The sequence below is a fragment of the Aulonocara stuartgranti genome (genome assembly GCF_965226115.1).
Source record: "Aulonocara stuartgranti genome assembly, chromosome: 22".
Taxonomy (NCBI): Eukaryota; Metazoa; Chordata; class Actinopteri; order Cichliformes; family Cichlidae; genus Aulonocara; species Aulonocara stuartgranti.
In genome coordinates this window covers 32,015,790-32,030,606 of record NC_138957.1, presented here as the reverse complement: position 1 = coordinate 32,030,606, position 14,817 = coordinate 32,015,790, and positions in this window count along the sequence as shown.

Below are 14,817 nucleotides of genomic sequence, written 5' to 3'. Positions count from 1 at the left end.
CTCGTGAGTCATTTTTGTTCATGGACAAATAACATGGATGTGTAAGTATAACCACTGTGGATGTGGAAATAACATCCCTGTGGATATCTGAAATGTTTTTTTTAACTAAAAAGAACTGAATTACCAAATAATCAACAATCCACAGGCCTGTACACTTAAACTAGGTGTACCTCTAGATATCATAGCATTAGATTTAAGTAGAGTGTACGTCTAAAGTTGGAGATATCTTGAAATAATCTCCCAAATGTAATGCATAAGACTAATGCTCAGGCTCATATAATGATAACCTGAAGAAATACTGTGAAGTATATCCAGAATTACATAACATATGGAATCAGCGATGGTAAAGAGTAGGTCAGTTACATTAATGCCTTTATGTTTGTTTCTTGCAGGGGAAGAAGGATCAGCCTTCAAGAAGCAGCAATGTAGGCAGAGGAAGAGGAGGGAGGATTGCGTCAGAATCAGCCTCCTCTGACTCATCAGCCCTGCTCTCTCCCTGACAAACACACACTCCCCCCTCTGTTTCCATGTTTGACTGCGTAATCTTGTCACATGAGAGCAATCAGTCCAGAAACAGTTGCCAGGGAAGCTTTTTCATTCCTTACAAAAAGACAGACTCGGGGATCTTAGATGTTGTTAAATTGATTGCACTACAATAAACGCTTTCTGAGTGCCTGGGTTTTGTCCTCGTGTTTGCGTAACCTTGTATGTGCAGCTCTCTGCTTCAGTCCATTCACTCATTATGGCTGACAAGCCTTCCCTAGCAACAACAGTTCCTTTTACTGCTGATGTGAGGAGCAGTGTTCGGATACAGAAGCTCACTGTGCAGTTCAGGTTCCCGTTCAGCAGCGTTTCTGTGCTGATATCGCTTAAACATCCTTCTCCCTGCAAACGCTCATGTCACCCACATGCTAACTCATGCTTACTATGTCAACAGCCGGGCTCACATGTGCAGAATCACATGACTTGCTGATTTTCCATTCGCTGCTTTTTTCATTTGCATCCCAATGTGCCACTGTTTGCTTTGCAAAGCTGAACACATTTGCACTGTTTCCATTGGGCTGATTGTGTTATTGATGCACATGCCTCTATTATTTCATTTTTCACTTTGCTAACATGCACTCACAGAAACTGTCATGGTGCTGGGTCGTTGACCCAGCGTTTTGTGTTTTATGGTTATTTTCTTCTGTTCTAGTTATTCTGATTTTGGTGTTCTGTGTCCTCCCCTTGTGCCCTGTTCGTGTTCTGGATTTCCTGTTTTATTTTGAAGGTCTGTGTCTGTTGTCATTGTGTTCAGCTTGTATCCTCCAGATCGTCTTTGTGTACTGGGATCAGCTGTTCTTCCCTCCTGTGTGTGATTACCTGATTTGCTTGTGTGTGAGTGGGTGTCGGTCTGTGCTTGTCTGTGTTCCATGGCGTTTCGTTCCTCTCTCTGCGCCACACCCCGTTTCTTATGTTCTCAGGTTTGTTAATTAGTTTTTCCAGTTTAGGTTTCTTTAGTCATTTCTCACTGTCAGCTCTGTCACCCTATTACATGTAAATAAACGTCACTTGCATTATCAGTCAACTGCCTGCATTTTGGGTCCTTTTCCCTCCAACACCACACGGCTCGCCTCGACAGCCGTGACAGAAACACAGAACCTGGGGTTCAGCAGAAGTCTGTTTCTGTCCCTACAGGTACCGTCTACACAAATGTGGGCTTAATGCACCTCAAGACAACAATGCGCCTTTTCAAGGACCACAAAGGTGTATGTAAGTTTCCATATTAGCACCATTTTAAGGTGTGGAGATATTGAGGTAAAAGATACATAAGATACATCAATATAGAGCATATTATATTTTGCAGTTTTTAGGTTTTCACAGTTTTCTATGTTTTTAAGTTACAGGACAAACTTTAAATACATTCTGTCAGTCTTGTATGTCAGTGTTGGGTTAGCAAAGACTGGATGGATGCAGGCTGTTTGCCTTTGTTCTTCTTGTTCCTGTTGTTTTTTTTCCAGGTGCTCCAGATAAGCTTCATATAACACATTTTAGCTTAACTGGTCTTATAAACTGGAAATAGTTTTCTAAGACTAGAAGTGTTGTAAATGCTTCACTTTCAGTGTGAGTGTATAATTGAATGGAAATATATGAAATGAATGGGTAGGCCTACTCATGCATACAGCTGTGAAGATTTTTGCACTGCTGCATTAGGTACAAAATCCCCACCAGAGGTTCAAAACGGTCTCATTGTTAGAAGATACGAATCAGGAGGATACAAACGAGTGCAATCCTGTCGAGGCAGCAACAGGAGGATATTAGGATGATGATCACAGCCCTAAAGGTGTAATATGAATATTGATTCTTCTCTCTCACACACACACACACACACACACACACACACACACACACACTTGTTGAGTGTCATTTACATTTTCATTTAGAGCAGCTTTTACACTTTCTCTAACATCCCTTTCACTTCTGCTGTCACAGATACAGAAAATCCTCTAAGCTTCTTATTGTGTCACATTCACGTTGAGATTTACTCATTGATACTTTCAGCAGTTTAAAGAGCAGAGATCCTGAAACTGAAAGACTCACAGGCTGGACTCCTGCAAGAAGTAATGACTAGGAAGACAACAGTAGCTTAATTAGGCATTCATGCAATGGGAGTTGTGTGAAACTGAGTAGGACACTTCACAAAAAAACAAAAGGGTAGTCGTGACTAGAGAGGTGAGACATTTCCAAATGAATAGAGATGGTCTCTCTCTTGAGGAAGGTTTCCTGGGTGGAGATAAAGACGGGAGTCTATGAAATGAAAGTGCTCTGATCAATGTGTTTAGAACAGTTTTCACTGCACTCTGCTCACTGTTCAGCTCATAAACCAGCTACACCAAAGCAAAATCAACAAAGATAATCATGAACAAGAGATGAGATTATCATGCTTAATCCTACACGAGTAATCTCTTTTGGAGCATATGCCTCTGAGGCTGCTAGTTTTGTTTGAAGGGTGGAGCTGTGAACTGCTGCTGGACACTCTTTAAGGCTGCAGCAGAAAGTTACAATATACAAAGTACAGAGAAAGAAGAAAGTGAAAGACAACATAGAGACAGAACTGTTTCAGTCTGTTTAACAGCCAGAAAAACGGTTGTCCTCAGGTGTGAAGGCAGGCTTATCATCCCTTTGTGCCTCCTCTCCTCGTCTGTTTACCTCTCACAGGAATATGCAAAACAGTGCAATTGTTAAACCTTTGAAACTCTCCAACGGCGGTTTGGTAGAAAGTTTAACTGGCTTGTTTATTCAGTCCTGCAGGAAAGAACAGAGTAAGGCTGAGTGTCATCATCTATGCTGTTGCATGCTGGGGTAGCAGGCTGAGGGTCGCAGATATCAGCAGACTCAAGGCTAGTAATGTTGTGGGAATGAAGCTGGACTCCCTTAAGGTGGTGTCAGAGAGGCGGATGTTGTCCAAAATGAGGACAACATCCTCTGATCCTCTGATTCTAATGTATGCTGTACAATCATTTCACCGTGGAAAAAAACCCAGTTCAAATAAGTTATTAAAAGGCTAAATTACTGACTTTATGCCCACAATGGGTGAATGTAAACTTCTGACCACAGTCGTAAATCAAAATGATGGAGATTCAGTTTTAGGGAGAGCTTTCAGACTTGAGACACTTGAGTTGTGTTTTTGTTTACTTTATTTAAAGCGACAGTGCACATTAATCTGCACAAGCCCTTAAGTTCATAAATATATCAGCTTTAATCATCCAAGCTAATGTTCATCTGCAGATTGATGGCATTTACAGACAATAAAGAAAGATATTGTCTGTAAATGAGATACAGATTCATCTAAACATGTTTAAGAAACTAAGCACAGGAATGGTGAAACAAAAACATTAGCACTATAACGTTACATGTCAAACATTAAAAAGCACTGAAAAACTGGCACACAACACACAATGTCTAAAACACAGAAAATTATTAAAACAGAGACTTACAGTTATGACATGTTTGATTAACCACTGCTTTACAGAGTGGAAAAGGAACGCTACGGTAGCCTTCAACAAGCTCTCCTCTGGGGTGGATATTTTTTTATTTTGTGCATTGAAGTCATTAAGAGGAGGGGAAATATCTGCAAGTCTAATCATGTTTCCAAGTTTAACAAACAAGATCTTTATTTAGAATTTTACACAGATATTAATTTGACCTTTTATCTGTTTTTGAACTTAAGCATTCAGTGTATAAATTGCTGTGTGGTCGAGTCTGTCTGTGTCCAACCTGTAAAACAGGAGCTCGTATAACAGATCTGATCTACATCTTTGAGAGCTCAGTTATCTAAATCCTAAACTTTTCTGAATTGTGTTTTAAAACTAAGTTATGAATGTTTTTATGTCAGTACATTTATATTTATTAACAACTGTCTTCTCCCCGCTGTAGTTCCATCTGGATATGAGTCTATTTGCAGGCCTTACAAGCAGATCTTGTAGTTCACAGCTGCAGTCTGTAGAATATCAAATAACTACACTTACTGAACCCTTTTTACCTTGCTTTTAATCTGGCATTCAGTTATGTATGTTGCTCATATTCTGAGGTATGCTTGGGTAGCATGGGGGGGCAAGCCTCATGACCCCTGCTGGATGCAAAATTTGAACCTTGACCTGTTGTTCCAAAGACAATAGTGTTGCCATTGAAACCCTACTACATCACTCATTGTGTTACAGCCTAATGATGATTTTGCAATTATTACCCCACAAACACAAACCAGAGTTTCTCCTTCATTGCAGCTTAGTTTCATTTATGGCCTACTTCTCATTTTTAGACATATAAGTTCTTTACTAAACACTCGAAGGGGCTTAGCTGCCTACAAAATCGGACGGATCATCCCCACATATATTGAGGCTTAACTTTTCGTTCGGGGCTTCCATTGTGGCTGCAGAGGCCTGATGCATCTTCATAGTCTATATATACACAGCAGCAAGAAAAGCTCTGAATGGAGAAGTCGCAAGAGCTACCAACAAAAGGCTAAGATGTAGATACTTGTCTAATTTCTCTCTCATTATCTACATTTGTTTATGGACCCTTAAATTAAACATTTTATTATCCTTATAAAAACATGAGTCTGTCTGCTTTATTTTTCAAAGCTTTTAGTGAATCATGTGGAGCTGCATGATGTGGCGCCCTCTTGTGAATGAGCCATGTGAAGCTTTGTTTTGATGTTTACATTCACAGTCTCTCCATTTAGAGCTCATCTGTGTGCATGTGTTCTCACATTTACGATATTCTGATTACTGAAAAAGCCTGAACCTGAAACTTGATGTGGGCATGACTGACTAACCTGTTTAGAAAAACATATGGCGCCATCTACTGACCACAAGTCACACTTGGTATTTAAATTGTATTATGTCTCCATCTGATGGCGACTATGTGAAACTTTAAAATAAACATGTTTTATGCTCCTGGTTTCCTGCATACTGTCACTCCAAAAGTGCAAACTGTATTTATTTATTTTAAATAAGCTCAGGCATTATGGAAAATGAAATAAAAGTAGTTTTTATACTAGTTTTCTATTTTTTTTTTAATTCCAAACAAATTGGCTTTGACAGACTAATAATAGCAAAATAATATTATGTTCTAGAATCAGCATATTTTCTCAAAACTAATTAAAATCTTTATTATTGGTCAAATTACAGCTCAGAATAAAATGAGATAAATTAAAAAGGTATTATCTTATTCTTTAGTATTATGCTCATTTTTTTTTTCTTTATTTACCGCTCCAGTGCATCTCAGCCATTGTTTTGTTTTTTTTAAGTTAACCACCTGATTTCATAAACTTTGCTGATGCTTCAAATCAGCTTCAGTTAAACTGAGAGAAAACATTTTTAAACTAAATGAGGACAAATGATTTTCCTTCCCAAATGGCTGAAAGTCTGCAGAAAGGCAGACTGTGATGGAATTTTGAATGAACATTAGGAGAAGAAAAAGAAAACATTTCTGCTTATGAGAACTTTGTTGTTCTAAACAAACTTAAATAATTGCAGACTTAAGATATAAAATGCTGTAAATATACATCTTAAGATTGGTGTAGCCTAAGTTAATGTCTGGCTGACTGTAAAAGTGGCTGGGTTTTCATACATATTTGTTCACACAGACATTTCTAAACAATTAAAGCTGAAAAAAGGAAAAAATAATGTTCTGTAGATCCAGTTTTATTGAGCTTGTAAATCGCTCATAGATTCCCTTAACTTCAACAACCAAGTGTCTCCCCTCTAATTTGTGCGCCACTGCTGTGCTCAGTGAAGCACCAATGAACTTGCAACTCCTAAAATGTACATATTAAATGCATAACAGTGGAAATTATTATTATGATTCATTTGTTTTCTTTTCTTTTCACTGTTTATTTTAAACAGTAAGCATGCCCATGGCAGGAAAAAGAAAGAAATCAAAAGTGCCACCACTTCCTGTGTAGGGCTCTGCAGGGCTTTCTTAAATTTGTCACTTCTCTGTTATGTGGATGATGTGGTCTGATGGTTCAGTAAGCTTTTCTACACTTACCAGCGTGTGGTTTTCCCTGAAAAACCTCATACTGTTCCACCCTTCTGCTCAATACAAACTGCAGTGAGGTGTGTAATGCGAATTGAAGTTACTGTTGTTATGATTTGGGGCTGTATAAATAAAATTGAATGGAATATTCTTGTTGTTGTTGAGCCAAGATAGCTTTTTTTTTTTGACGTAACTTCCGGACCGCTTTGTCCATCTTACCGGTTTCGTGCCAAAGTATCCCCGACAGAATTTGTTTCCCCTGTGCTGGGAGCACGCAGGAAGTACTGATGTTTTCATTTTGTGAAAAAGTGAAAAATTAGTATCGTTACATTACCATTCAGTTTGAGGGTTACAACAGAAAATTATATATTTATTGCTCATGGGGTATCAGATGGGATTGTTTTAATAAACCATTACCTTTTTGGCTGATAACTATTTTTATTCTCCTGTAACTTTACTATATAAAGAGCTAAATCCTCCAAAGTTTCAGGAGTAATGCTTCATAATAAGAAGTGTTTGTGAACTAAAAATCAGCAATGTGGGATACTGTTTGTCCGTGATTTACACAGGGGGAACAAATTGTGGCAGGATCAGCCTGGTATTATTTGTATCCCACTATAACTTCGTTGTATAAAGAGCTAACATCTCAAAAATGTCAGGAGTAGTTAGTCATTATAAGAAGTGTTTGTAAACTAAAAACCAACAATGTGGGATACTGTTTGTCCGTGATTTGGACAGTCCAGCGTGTGCTCCCGACGCAGGGGAAACAAATTCTGTCGGGGATACCTAGTTTGTCCGGCTTTTAACGTTTTTTTATGGATTTACTAAATCTTGGGTCGTGGTGAGACTAACATCTTCTACAGCTCTGTCACGGCTGCTGCCCAGCACGCCCCTTTAGGCTGGTTTCCTGACGTTGTCTGCTACGTAGGCTACCCTGGTTTGCTTTGTTTTTAGCCTGTCTGCTAGCAGCTTGCTAACCTCAAGCGATGCTGTGTGTGGACATTACTCAGTGTTACAGGATGATACCCGTCTGAAGCTGGACTTCAGGAATAACAACGAGTTTATCATGGAGTTTTCGCCCGTGGCCACCACACAAGCTAAGGACCTACGTGTTTTCTCAACATCGGTACTTGTTCCTCCAATTAGTCAGTCTTAATTATTATGCGTAATTAGTCTGCCTGGACCTGGTCCCTGGACGGCTGCTGTTCCACCAACTGCACAAACCACTGTTATTCCGCCTGACTTCCCAGTCTCAAGGTCAGCCACCTCATCTTTACCAGTTCCAGTTTATTATCACCTCACATTGACCATATTTCACACCCAGGCTTAATAATCTAATTACTGTGCGGTGTAAGCCTCTGTCTGTCCTGCAGTTATTGCCCTGCTTAACAGTATAGCCTTATATCTAACAAATCATTTATGCTTAGCAGTTTTGTAACCTCTCAAAAGTTAGATTCATGGATTATCCGACTAATGTTACCCGAAGAGGTTTGTGCATCAGTTTTAATGAGTGAAATTACATTATTTTATTAGTGTATTACTTGGCACTGATTAGCTGATATGTGTGGCTGTGCGTTGCACCCCTGTAATTTATAATGATGATAATGATGTAGTTATATTTATCATGATAGTTTGTAATGATGTGTGTCAAAGCTGGAGTTGTAACTAAATGAATCATTAAATTTGCTCTTTAACCTTTCATCTGTTTGCGCTAACTTCTGGTTCCAAAAACACAACATTGCAAAATGCTAAAATATTTTAGTCCATCTTTTATACTCTCTGTGCTGTAGACTTATGTGTAAATGGGTAAAATATAGTTACAATGAAGAGCAGTAGAAGACAAACTGTACCCCAATTTCAAAGCTCAGGCATTTTTACCATAAAACTATGTAATCATATGATTTCCTGTAGTTCAGTCATCCTTCTGAACCATTAACAGCACACTCATTGGATACAGGGTAAATCTAGAAAAAGAATTAGAGTGACAGATCTGAAATATATTACAAAAAAATCTAGAAACTTCTCCTAAACTTTAGCATCCAAACTTGGCACACAGGTATATCTTGTTCCTGAAGTCTAGAGGATCTATATCACATATTATGGCTCCATCATGTTACCTGGCATCCACCTACCAATGAGCTACAACAACACAGCGCTTGTAGCTTTCATGCACCTATAACACCTTATAAAACCATGGTATCAGTTTAATTCCATGACATCTATCCAGTTTCTATCCTCAATACTTCAAAAGTTCAGTTTTCCTGCTCTAAATTTATTTTATACACTGAACAGTTGACGTGGTCCCCTAATTATACATAGATGTAATATGTATATATATATATATATATATATATATATATATATATATATCAGAAAGCAGGAGACCACATGCTCTGCTGTCCTGTCACAATCACAAAGTTGCAGACAGTTGTCTTCAGAGCTTTGATTTAGTGCATTAGCTGTGTGATTAATGAGTAAATAACTCATTCCTCATTAGGTGCAGCAGTAAAAATGAAAGTGCATGAAAATGAAGGTGGGCGACATCTAGTGGCAACAGTGGTTGTTGCACTGCCACATAAAGCCTCACATATGTGATTCACCTTTCAAACATTTTATAGAATTGTAACTAATGTTACAAGAATCACTCAAATGTCCTCCCAATCTGACTTAATTTTATAATTTTATATATTTGTTATTTGTATTCCATATAAAAAAACCACCTGCCTGAATAATTCCATCTAGAAAATAATAATTTTATAAAAGCATTGAGAAATGGATTTGTCATTGATTATACATTACATATTGGACAGGGAAGATGTTAATGAAGCAGTGGGTGTGACTGATGTGCTGTGATGTGTTTATATGGAAAGTCTGTACTCGTGTCATTATTTTTGCTTTCACTCCAGATTTCTGTCTTATTTCCCTACATTATCTTCATCTTTTATTTATATACAGTCAGTAAGAAAGGAACCCCTTGATAATATAACACTGTGAATAAGAATAAATGTATAGATCCCAAAGGGAAATTGATATGTCTGACACAGCTCGCGTATTATTGTATGAAAACTGAAAAGTCTGAAGGCAGTGAATGATTTTTTTATATCTCAGTTTTACAAAGGAGAGAGCAGAGCCTACAAGTACTGATGTTTGTTTTTTATTTTTTCTACAATAAAAATGTTAAAATGGGTCATCAGAGTTGTTTAGGATGTCTTTAGTGTGCACGAGTATATTTGACTAAACACTGAGAGTAAATGTATTTCATCTTATTCGGTGTCACCAACTCAAAATATTCCCACATTTGCGAACGCTTCCTTGATGGGTCCAAAATACACTAAAGCAACACTTTTTTACTAACGCACAGTGCAAATGGTACAATACGTGAAAAGGTGTTTCAGTCATCTTAAAAACAGTCTTGTGCCAAAGTTTCAAAGCTCTGCCCGTCATGTTGAACCAGCCGACATATTCAGTCTGAATGAAGCAGCGACGTGAACTGAAGCAAACTCTGGCCCCCTGCTTCACAATAAATAACTTATTGAGTTCCAGGAATCTGTGTTGGTAGCAACAAAGCTGCTAGCTAGTTATCTATCATAAACAATCTGATCTCTATGCTGTGATCAATGTTAGCTTGAATATTTGACAGATATGGCTGGGGGTAGGAAAGGGAGAAAGAAAGATGAAGGAAAAGAAAAACGGGGGAAGAGGGACAGTGAGAAAGGACACTTGAAAAGAAAAAACCTCCCGGATCACCTGTTGAGAGGAAAAAAGAGAAAACAAGCAAAAAGAGAGAGAAACATAATAAACACAGCACCATCACATTAATCCATCTGAGTGTAAATAACAGTAAATACTAAATATTGAATGTTGTTGTGCAGCACGCAGGACCAACAGCGCACAATGTGCTTTGAGGTAGCAGCCAAGAGAGGTGTGGTTTGTGTCTGTGAACACCTGTGTGCACACCTGTTTGGATCAGCGCGCTTGTTTTCAAAAGGTTTCTCCATCTGCTGGAGGGTGTGGGGAGCCGTAGCCCCGGCCCTGCCTGCATGGATTCTCAGCAGGGCTGAAGATTCGGGTTTGCTCGGAGGGACTCGGCTCTTGTTGTTCGCTATGAAGAATCACCTCATTCACAAACAACACTTCACTAAAAAAACAGCTGGAATTACAAAGTGCTTTAATTTAAAGATTTTAAGCATGTTTAGCGCCATCTTGTGCCAGTACACAATGTGGCATCACTGGGTTGGTTAGTTTGTTGCTCGCAGTTTATAGACTTGATTTAGGCTTTTGCGGGAACTCTACGTCCTAACTCGTGTTGTAACTGGAAACTCCTCTTATCACTACATGCCAGCTTTCCATGGAATTCAAGTCATTGTGTTATGTGCTGACACAATGTGTAGTAACATTTCTCAGGAGGTGCAGGTCAGATTATGTAGAAGGTTACAGTTTTTTGTTGTTGTTGTTTGGTTGGTTTTTTTCATTTTATTCCCCCTACAGACATGCGAATGTTACGATTCCAGAATAAGCTTAGTTATGTTTGTGGTGTGATATGCGTTTAGTAACTTATTGGTGTGTACACCTGACCTGATGAGTCTTTCCGACTCCAGCTCGTTGGCCCAGTGAAGCACCAGTGCACCTGACTCAAACGGGCACTCCTCCAAACAGGCCTCATCCATAAAGTGGATAACGAATGGATTTTCATGTTTCAGTGCAGCCAGCAGTAACAAAAAAAGAACTCTGAAAAATTCTATTTTTTTCAGAGTTAGGCTCCATGGTGTAGATTAGCCTTTGTACATGTAGTGTTTCATTTTCACTTATTTGCCCCATTATTAGCCCAAGAGGAAGTAAGCTATATCATAATCACTTAATAATTTTAACAAGTATGTAACTTAAAAAGTGTTCTGATGCTGTAAGCTGCTGTAACGTTCAGTAAATTCTAATAATCAGAAAGTTCTTGTTATAAATCCCAGGTTGCTCAGGGAATGCTTCATGCTGCTACCCACATGTTTTTATTTTCCTGATTTAGCAAGTGCGACTTTGTTTAGTGTGAGAACTGAGCCATGTTGTCAGTTTGCCAGAGACGTAAACTAGCTTAAAGTCAGAGTTTACAGTGTCACAAAAGCTGGGCATTCACTGTGCGATTTTTGGCCCATTGTGAGAAGATTTTTCAGTCGTGCGACCGTTTTGGGGATCGACCCGAGTTTCACCTTAATCGTGTGTCGTGCATCGTGTTGTATACATGGGGTAACAAGAAGCGATTAACACCTCACAACCAGCTCCCGATCAGCAATCGGGATCGCAAGAAAATCAAACCTGTTTGAATTCCTGTCGCCCCTCATGAGGGTGTCAACGCAACCTCTCTTGCATGTGCAAACACAGAAATTGAAGTCAAAAAGACGGAGTAGCACAACAGTGCAGCGTGTGATCTGGACACAAGCGATGGATGCCCAGGTCGTAGAACTTTGGCAAGCTCATCCGAGCCTTTTCGATGTGGCCTCACAAAGTTATCACGACCACAACAACCGTGAAAAGAGTTGGATGCTGCTCAGTTGCAGCTGCCTGGTCAATGTTTTTCATTAGCAATTTAGCAAAGGTGATGGTGGTGTGTGTGTGTGTCTGTGTGAGTGAAAGACAGAGAGGAAAAGACAGATTTTGTGTTATAACCTTCATGTTATGGACGCACAGTGCGAGCGCTCAGGTCGCATCAGAGCATCGGGCCGTATAGTGTGAGCCTCTGCATCGTGACCTACGAACTTCTAACCCCTGTGAGTCAATTGTACAGTTTGAGCAGAAGCTGAATAACGCGACTGAAAAAAATGGCACAGTGTCTGCCCAGCTTTACCTGGTTAAATCACTGTGGTAACTTATGCTGTGGTAACACAGGACAGTTGGGAGCAGTCTGTTTAAAACTTTCGACCTCAACTGGCTCCTTTCGATGTGGAGGACTAGTGTTGCCCCTCTCAAATGACTGAACTCCTCACCCCTTCTCTAAGAAAGAGGCCACCCTTCCCAGGAAGCTTATTTCTGCCGCTTGTATCGCGATCCTGGTTTTTTGGTTACTAAAGCTCATGGACATACTGGTCCCTTGTGGCTTTTTACCTTGAGGGACCGGTGCACCATCCATATCACTGCAGCAGCAGCCTAGATTCATCTGCTGATTTAGACATGTTCTATGACACCTTATCATCTCATCTTATCGTATACTAAATGTTCTTGTCTCTCATTAAAATTATGTTGTCACTTATGGTGTAATTTCTGGCACTGTCCCATTGATGCTGGAGAATTTTAATTTATTTTTTCATTGCAGTGAGTTCCTCATCATATGGCCCTTGTAATCACCCAGTTTTCTTTTTCTTGTAGTCCGTTAGTCTTTTTAAAACTTTTTTCACCAGAGCTTTAATGAGTGTCTCAGGAGAAATGGTATTGAGCACTCCCATTATTTTAGCCTGAGTGTTGTTTACTCCCATCTACAGGGAGTGCAGAATTATTAGGCAAGTTGTATTTTTGAGGAATAATTTTATTATTGAACAACAACCATGTTCTCAATGAACCCAAAAAACTCATTAATATCAAAGCTGAATGTTTTTGGAAGTAGTTTTTAGTTTGTTTTTAGTTTCAGCTATTTTAGGGGGATATCTGTGTGTGCAGGTGACTATTACTGTGCATAATTATTAGGCAACTTAACAAAAAACAAATATATACCCATTTCAATTATTTATTTTTACCAGTGAAACCAATATAACATCTCCACATTCACAAATATACATTTCTGACATTCAAAAACAAAACAAAAACAAATCAGCGACCAATACAGCCACCTTTCTTTGCAAGGACACTCAAAAGCCTGCCATCCATGGATTCTGTCAGTGTTTTGATCTGTTCACCATCAACATTGCGTGCAGCAGCAACCACAGCCTCCCAGACACTGTTCAGAGAGGTGTACTGTTTTCCCTCCTTGTAAATCTCACATTTGATGATGGACCACAGGTTCTCAATGGGGTTCAGATCAGGTGAACAAGGAGGCCATGTCATTAGTTTTTCTTCTTTTATACCCTTTCTTGCCAGCCACGCTGTGGAGTACTTGGACGCGTGTGATGGAGCATTGTCCTGCATGAAAATCATGTTTTTCTTGAAGGATGCAGACTTCTTCCTGTACCACTGCTTGAAGAAGGTGTCTTCCAGAAACTGGCAGTAGGACTGGGAGTTGAGCTTGACTCCATCCTCAACCCGAAAAGGCCCCACAAGCTCATCTTTGATGATACCAGCCCAAACCAGTACTCCACCTCCACCTTGCTGGTGTCTGAGTCGGACTGGAGCTCTCTGCCCTTTACCAATCCAGCCACGGGCCCATCCATCTGGCCCATCAAGACTCACTCTCATTTCATCAGTCCATAAAACCTTAGAAAAACCAGTCTTGAGATATTTCTTGGCCCAGTCTTGACGTTTCAGCTTGTGTGTCTTGTTCAGTGGTGGTCGTCTTTCAGCCTTTCTTACCTTGGCCATGTCTCTGAGTATTGCACACCTTGTGCTTTTGGGCACTCCAGTGATGTTGCAGCTCTGAAATATGGCCAAACTGGTGGCAAGTGGCATCTTGGCAGCTGCACGCTTGACTTTTCTCAGTTCATGGGCAGTTATTTTGCGCCTTGGTTTTTCCACACGCTTCTTGCGACCCTGTTGACTATTTTGAATGAAACGCTTGATTGTTCGATGATCACGCTTCAGAAGCTTTGCAATTTTGAGACTGCTGCATCCCTCTGCAAGATATCTCACTATTTTTGACTTTTATGAGCCTGTCAAGTCCTTCTTTTGACCCATTTTGCCAAAGGAAAGGACGTTGCCTAATAATTATGCACACCTGATATAGGGTGTTGATGTCATTAGACCACACCCCTTCTCATTACAGAGATGCACATCACCTAATATGCTTAATTGGTAGTAGGCTTTCGAGCCTATACAGCTTGGAGTAAGACAACATGCATGAAGAGGATGATGTGGACAAAATACTCATTTGCCTAATAATTCTGCACTCCCTGTAAACATTTTGGAAACCTGAGGCTCTTCTGGCTTCCTTCTTGGACCTCAGGCTCTATTATTCACTGTTCTACAGTCACACTTTCTCCTTTTTTGTCTATATAAATGTCTATATACATTTGAGCAGTTGTATTCACTGATTTGAGAAACAGAGTTTGTTTGTTGGGAAAAATTTGCCAGTTTTTGTGGGACCTCAGCAATGCTAAGGTCCTGCTCTACAATACGTCATGTCAGTCCATCACTATGCGATGTGATGATGTGATATAATGCATATCT